The following is a 7,500-nucleotide window of genomic DNA, read 5'->3' on the forward strand; positions in this document are numbered from 1 at the left end:
CCCGAATCTTTAAGTGACTACGAGGTCATAACTACCTGAAAAATTTAAATATATCTTCCTTTATGACATATATTATAACCATATTTATAAAATTATTTGAGGAAGACAATGAAAGTGATCATGAGCTATGGGGTTGACCCTTCTTCAAAACTTCAAACATATCTTATTTTGATGAAATTTATGTCGCATGTATAAAATTATAAATTGTAAGAGTTCCTGAATATAATATATACAGAATATATATACAATATAACATTTATAATATATATGCGTATATTGCAACATACAATGTATATAATGTATCATATATTTAATATAATATATGTATATAACATGTAATATGGTATACAACATCATAAATATAATAACACTCATCAAAATAATAACATGATCTCAATTTACCACACGTCTAGATTCTATAATTTGGGGATTTCTATTCTGTTTGTTGATTATAAGTTTGGAGTAAAGGCATTCAGTTTAAACGAACACATTCGACGTACGAAATGTTTCAGCTCGCATGCAAGTAAATTTCGGGCGTTTACCTTGTAAATTTGCATTTTTAAACATTTAAATGTTATTTTTAATTCTTTAAATAAAACACCTTTGCTTTAATTATGTTCTGACGACGTGTGCTCTCGCAACAAGTATGCTTCTATTTTGCGAACGGTTAGCATTGCATAGCCAAGTTTTCGCCCCAAAAATGATTAAAAAGCTTGCTGCATGTCTGAATATCCTTTATATAAACTTTCTAATGTTTTGACCTAAAATTGGCTTAATAGCTTGCTAGAGATCGCAAAGGTAAAATCTTGTGAATTTTGACCTCCAAATTTTCAGAAAAAAAAAACGATTAAAAAGCTTGCCCTATCTGAATATACTTTATGTAAAATTTCAAATGTTTAGGCCAAAAGTTAGCTGAGTACTTTCGTTGAGACCGCAGAAGTAATTTGTTTTTAAAATTTGACCTCAATTATGACCCCTTAACATTTATTGTTTTGCGCTCAAATCAAATTATAAAGTAAGGTCTATGTCCAAGTAACCTATATCTAAAGTTTTAAGTGTTTATATCCAATATTTCGGAGGAGTTTGGTAGAGTTCGCAAAGGTTCAATCGTTGAATTTTGACCTCTTAACAGCTAAATTTCTAGCCGAGACCCAACTAGAAAGATTTTCTCTAATCTCAATACCCCATATGTCAAATTTCGAGTTTGTAGACAGAAAATTGACAGAGTTATTTCGTAGGGAAATGTACACAGACAGACAAACATTTTCACTTTTATATATATATATATATATATATATATATATACTAGCATGGGTGCCCGACGTTGCCCAGGTGTATGGAGGCGTATGTTGAGCAAAAAAAAAAGTGGCAGTAGGAAGGCAGGCTCTAACCCGTACCGCGAAGGAGGAAAAGAACGTGAAAAAAACCTGACGTCTTTGCTGTTACGACCACCGCCAAACCGAAAGTCACGTAGGTTTTAATTAAGGCTAGACAATCGAAAGGAGAGGATGACTTTCGAAAATATCGGCGAAAAAAGCGACCCCCTGTAGAAAAGTGCCTAGTTGAAGGCGAGGAAATTAATGTTTTTAGCCAATTTTTCGATATTTGTCGTATGAAATGTCGAACTTCAAAATGAAACTGATCTTATAAAAATCCGTCGCTCCTGTCGAAAGTTTTAGGCAGACATGCAAACATACATACATTTATATATTGGTAACTAAAAACTTTCGATCCAAACCGATTAAAAAGCTTGCCCTATATCTAAATACCCTTTATGTAAAATTTCAAATGTTTAGACCAGAAATTCTCTGAGTAATTTGGTAGAGACCGAAGCGGTCAATTTTTTTTTACATTTGACCTCTATTATGACCCCTTAACATTTATTGTTTTGGGCTCTAACAAATTATTAAGTAAGATCCATGTCCAAGGAATATATATCTAAAATTTCAAGTGTTAAGACTTAAAATTGTCGGAGGAGTTTGGTAGAGTTCTCAAAGGTCAAATCGTTGAACTTTGACCCATTAACAGCAAAATTCCTGGCTGAAAATCAATTAGAAAGATTTTCCCAAATCTCCATACCCTGCATATCAAATTTTGGGTCTGTAGACTGGAAATTGACAGAGTTATTGTGTAAGGAAATGTACACAGACAGACAGACAGACAGATTGGAAAGTACTCGGATTTTGATGAATATGGTGATTACATCAGTCAGTCCCCACCAAAAGTGAAGACTGTTATTTGGAAGTTGGAAAGAATCGAAAATAGAATTAATAGACAAAAACGTATATTTTATTTAATTAAATATGCTATATATATATATATATATATATATATATATATATATATATATATATATATATATACATAAATATATACATATATATACATACACATAGATATATACATATATATATGCATACACATATATATATACATACAATATATACAAATACATAATTTTAAATTTTAAAAATTTTAAAACTTTTAAATTATAAATCACATTACTTAATATATATATATATATATATATATATATATATGTTTCTTCCTCATTATCCTGGTTTCGTAACAATATATATATATATATATATATATATATATATATATATAGTAAGTTATAAAATGTATATGGCGATTAAGCTACACTGAATATTCCGCGTTTCATCCACTCTAGGATTCTTCGGGCTTATGCGCATATATAACTTACTAACTAGCTCTACCTACGTATTGAGCACTTTTGAAGTAAATACTTAAAGTTTACGCATAAATCTATACTTTCGTATATTAATTTTATGTGAGTAAAGTAAGTAGTTATATATATATATATATATATATATATATATATATATTGTTACGAAACCAGGATAATGAAGAAGAAACATGGTTTGTAACAATTATAAAAAAGAAAAAAAGAAAAGTCAATTTGTGTTCAATATATATGCCGAACAGAAGGGAAAGTGTAACGTTAATTGTGAAGTAAAAGGAAAAGCAAACACGAATGTTAAAATTTCAAAATAAAAATATAACGGGGAAGAAAAGAAAAAAAAATACAAGATGAAAAAAAATGTGAATAATAATTTTTATACTAATTGTCTATAAATGTGGAGCCAAGAGCAAACAGCAAAAAAATCAAAACAAAACTAAATATCAGTTTGTCGACATATGAGAGAATGAGTGAGAGAGAAAGAAAGGAAACTCACACTTCCTTTTATTCGGTTCGTTCTCTTCGCAATGGTGCAGTAAGTTTGCGTTAATAATATTTATTTTCATTGAACTAATGTTAACTTAGGATTAATGTTTACCCAATTCTCCTTTTTTTATATTTTAATTTAATTTAACAAATTTTTTTCAATAATTTGAATAATAATAAGTATGTAAACATTAATCTGAAGGGAATTATGAAAACGTTAATATGAAACAAAAGAAACCATTTTTTTTTTCAAAACGAAAACGTATAATTCAAATTATAAAAAAATGTTAAATTAAATTAATTGGCTGCACATCAAATATAATAAATTTAAATGAGAACATGAAAATGTTATGAAATGATAAACTTATTTTTATTTACTTTTTGTTGCTGTTAAAGTCAAAATTCTCGCAAAATAACATGACTGTATCAAAGAGAGGATAGTCCAATGTAGTTTCTTTTCTTTTTCTCTATAATGTTATTATTCAGAGGTCGAGCTTCTTGAGGAGAAAAAAGACATCTTGTATCGGTGCTTTTTGAAATTCTTGTGTGTAATCGCTCGGTTAATTTTAGAAATGAAAAGTCACACATTTTAGAAAACATTTTTTTATAAATTTAAATGAGAATGTTTGAAATTGGAATTTCTAAATTTAAGTGAGAACATTTGATAACATGAAAAGTTTTACAACCTTGCTAGTCAGACTTCGGGTTAGTGAACATTTCTACAGTGTTAGAGTAGTCTGGAAATGATTATTATTCATCATCTTAGGTTAAATTAATGTAGGAAAGTTTAAATTTAAAAATAATTGTTTGTCCTTTTTTCCGGCAAGATTTTCAAGGTTTCCATATGCAATCGCATAAAACAAAATGAAAGTCGAATAAAACAAAAGGAAAATATCATTTTTAGCCAAGGATGTTAGTCTAAAATGCCTACAATATTAGTAAGAAGTATTTCTATTATAATTATCTGTATCTTGTTTTTTGTTTTCATTTTTTTTTTTTTGCATTAAAACAAATCAATCTACTACATATCTATGACATTGTCAGTAGTGGTCACATTCAATGCCGCCAAGACTAAACTAGTTTCATTCAATAATTACAAGAAACCCTCTCTACCACCTATAGCAATGGCCAGCGACTCTTTATCTGAGAGTACATATTTCAAACTCCTTGGCCTAACGTTCACAGGAAACATGAGTTGGAACAATTATATTGAAGGCATTGCCAGGGCCGCTGCAAGAAAGGTGGGCTCTCTCTACCGTGCTAGACAACTACTAAAACCCGAAAGTATCCTGTACCTCTATAAGGCCACCATTCGCCCATGTATGGAGTACTGCTGTCACATTTGGGCTGGTGCATCTGCTACTAGTCTCTCGCTCCTTGACAAGGTTCAAAAGAGATTCGCACACCTGATAGGCCCTGAACTGGCATCTAAGCTTCAGTCTCTGTCCCATCGACAAAATGTTGCATCCCTCTGCGTTTTCTACAAGTATTTTAGTGGTGAATGCTCTGAAGAACTGCAATCACTTGAGACCCCACGACGTGAGCACCCTCGACAAACCCGACAGGCAGCTAAATCCCACCCCCACACTGTAGAGATCCCTAGATGTAAATGATCTTTCTACTCCAATAGTTTCTTCCCCAGAACCGCTAGACTTTGGAATTCCATTCCACGTCCCTGCTTCCCCAACAGTACTGACGTGCAGAAGTTCAAGTGTAATATGAACCGACACCTTGCTGCCCAAATCCCCACATAGTACCCCAGTAGTTGTTGCCCTGATAGTAGTTCCCTACATCAAAGTGGTAATTTGCCTTGTTTGGGGTGAAAATGTAATTTTAAAAAAAGTAGTAATAACCGGGCAAATGTTGCTGATTAGGGTAAACACATGAACATACTTTGGTAGAGACAAATACAAATCGGCTTTGTTTTAAAAGAGAAATGTATCCTTAGTTGTTTCATTATTTTCAATCAATTAAAAGGAAAACATTCGAGAAAAATATTTATACTGTATATTTAATATATGTCCTTCCTACACACACTACGTGCATTTTTTTGTTTGCGAAAATATATGCAGACATGAGAAGGTTTCAGAGTAATTCGAAAAAAAAAAGACAAAAGCAAATCACTAATTTAATATAGAAATTTAAAAAGAATCGGAATCGGGAATCGGATCGGGATTGCAAGACAAAATTGATAATTAAATCGGAATCGAGGGAAAAATTTGGAATCGCACCATCACTAGTATATATATATATATATATATATATATATATATATATATATATATATATATATATATATACTAGCAGAAGTATGATAGGTTTATGAAAAGGAGAGGGTTGTAAAGAGATAGGTTTTGATACTCAAAAATTTTACCCTAAGCAAAATATCATGAAAGTAAAGATAATTTTCGCTAAAATATATTTTTTATATCAACTTTATTTCCATTAGTAGCCAAGAGTGACCAACAAAATGATGTTTCCTTACAAAGAGAAAATGTTATATATATATAATAATAATATAAATATACAAGAAATAAATGTTACCATAGTCAATAAAAGTTACTTTTATAGTAGAAAAGTTCATTGGTTTGTATTTTAAGTAGGTTGTAAAGAAAATGTTTTTTTTAATTCACGAACCAGTTTTTTAAAAAAAATCAAAATGGTAGCGACTTTGAAATGGAGAGCCCCGTTTTCAATTTAAAAAAAGGGGCACCTGAGCATTCTGTGTTAACAATTTAAGAGAGTTCCGTCAACGTAAGGAATATTTATAAACATATTTTAATGTTTTCCGTTATTTTGTGCTTGAGGAATATTCGATTATGGCATGTGTAGTTTATATAAAAATTCATTTAAGTAATCGCCTTATTTCAAGTAAAGAGCATTAAAAACTATTTAAAAAGAAAAAAAACATAAACTGAACTTTTATTGACTATGGTAACATTTATTTCTTGCATATTTATTGTTTCGTGTAGTCGCTTGTTGGCTTTTCTGCTAAACACACTTACTAAATAATATCGACGAAATATCGAAAAACAAAGAAACAAAAACAGTTTTGAAAAATAATGAAGCTTTACTTACTTTAGTAAAATTATCCGAAACAGCAAAATGGGATATTAAAAAAGTAAACACGTAATTATTTTAGTTTTTTACAGAAAGAATCGATATAAATATGACTAAGAAGAAAATGGCGCCCTTTTAAAGCAGAACAGCTTCGTTCCAGTTTTACAGTATTGAACAGTGTAGTATTGCGCCGTCGGATTCAGAGTTGTATTATTGTAATGTAAAGAACACACAGAAAGGGTTGTAATCAACTGAATTCCTTCTAGTACACTGACAAAAAAAGCTTAAACAGATATATAACTAAAAATAAAAAGGTTATGTAAATGTTTTTAAAAAGACACGTAATCACGTGAGCAGGAATTTTTCTTTTGACACGATAACAAGTAATGTTCTTATTTTTCATTATTTGTCTATGTATTTATTTTCCAAAGAGTGCCACGTGCAAGTGGAGAAAGAAAAAAAAGAGAGTTATGCATAATTTTTGTCGAGAATTGTCAAAGGTCCGACTTTTTTTTTTTTGGCTTTCACTTTAATAAGAACGTGAATTTATGAGGTGAATTTATTCGACACAATATGATTCAACTCAAAAAATAAATAAATAAAAGGTAACGTGAATTAAGATGTTATTGTGGACTCTCACCCCCTTTAAAAAAAACTTGTTAAACTTTGTGACATATTTATATTCTATGGAGGTCAGGCGCGAACGAACACCCGATAATTTTATTATACCATATTTCTTCAAACTGAAGCATAATTATCGAAAGATTCTTACGCAAATAGATATGAAAAGTCTTTGTTAAAGTTTGTGCCATATTTCCATGGAGTACAACGCAGACCTCATAATTTTATTATACCATCCCTATTTAAGTTGAAACACACTTATCAAAGTATTCTTATGTACATCTATATTAAAACCCTTGTAAACATTTTTTTTTTCATTTTTTATTTCCATACTTTAGGGGCCAAGCGCGAACGCAGATCCCACAATTTTTATGAACCACCGTTCTGCCAGATCAAACATACCCATTCCTGATCCTCGATACATCTTCTATCATTATATGTAATCAGTTTTTTAAAATAGTCAACCATATAGGAGCCTTTTCGTGACCAGACACACACACACACACGTTCAGTTATATATATATATATATATATATATATATATATATATATATATATATATATATATATATATATATATATACCTAGGGGATCGGACAAAAAGACACTGAACAACACCTCCAAGCTAA

Source organism: Euprymna scolopes, chromosome 7 (assembly GCF_053919585.1).
Source record: "Euprymna scolopes isolate OS-2025 chromosome 7, ASM5391958v1, whole genome shotgun sequence".
Lineage (NCBI taxonomy): Eukaryota > Metazoa > Mollusca > Cephalopoda > Sepiida > Sepiolidae > Euprymna > Euprymna scolopes.